The sequence below is a fragment of the Ictidomys tridecemlineatus genome, chromosome 10 (genome assembly GCF_052094955.1).
Source record: "Ictidomys tridecemlineatus isolate mIctTri1 chromosome 10, mIctTri1.hap1, whole genome shotgun sequence".
Lineage (NCBI taxonomy): Eukaryota > Metazoa > Chordata > Mammalia > Rodentia > Sciuridae > Ictidomys > Ictidomys tridecemlineatus.
Genome location: NC_135486.1, coordinates 4,845,154 through 4,845,787, shown reverse-complemented (window position 1 = coordinate 4,845,787; position 634 = coordinate 4,845,154).

Below are 634 nucleotides of genomic sequence, written 5' to 3'. Positions count from 1 at the left end.
CTTAGGTCAATATTAGTGTCTTAAGGACGTTAAAGTGAATTTTCATTCCCTCTGCTTTCTGATTGTCATGTCTGAACAGCCTTCCTCCTCCATACCCCTCCACCATGAAGTGCCTCACCTCAACCCCATCTATGGAGTCAGCTGATCATGCACTGAACCTCCGAAACCAGTAATATAAATAAATGTGTTTAAAGAATTTATCAGAAGTCCTATGTTTTACGGAACAGACAGATAAGGATGGTGGGAACATGAGGCTAAGAGAATAATTCTCTATAATGGCTCACTGTGCTGACCCCTACACGCTTCATTGACTAAGAAGCAATTTACCTTCAGCCCTGACCAGCCTAAGTGGAATATCATATTCCTCAGCAAACTACCTATTCTCTGTGGGAGAAATGCAGGCCCATGATAATTTTGATAAGAGGAACCTAGGTTACCCAGAAGGAGGAGACTTTTGTAACAGATCCTGAACTCTGGGAGATAAGCATAGTTTCTCCTAACTATAACTTCTGTAAGAATGTATGGTTAAGAATCCAATTATAACCAGTCAGCATGGGCCAAGTGACCTAGAATTGCATGACAGTGGGGACTTAAAAGTGTTAGACCAGGACGCAAGAAAAGACCACTGACTCCA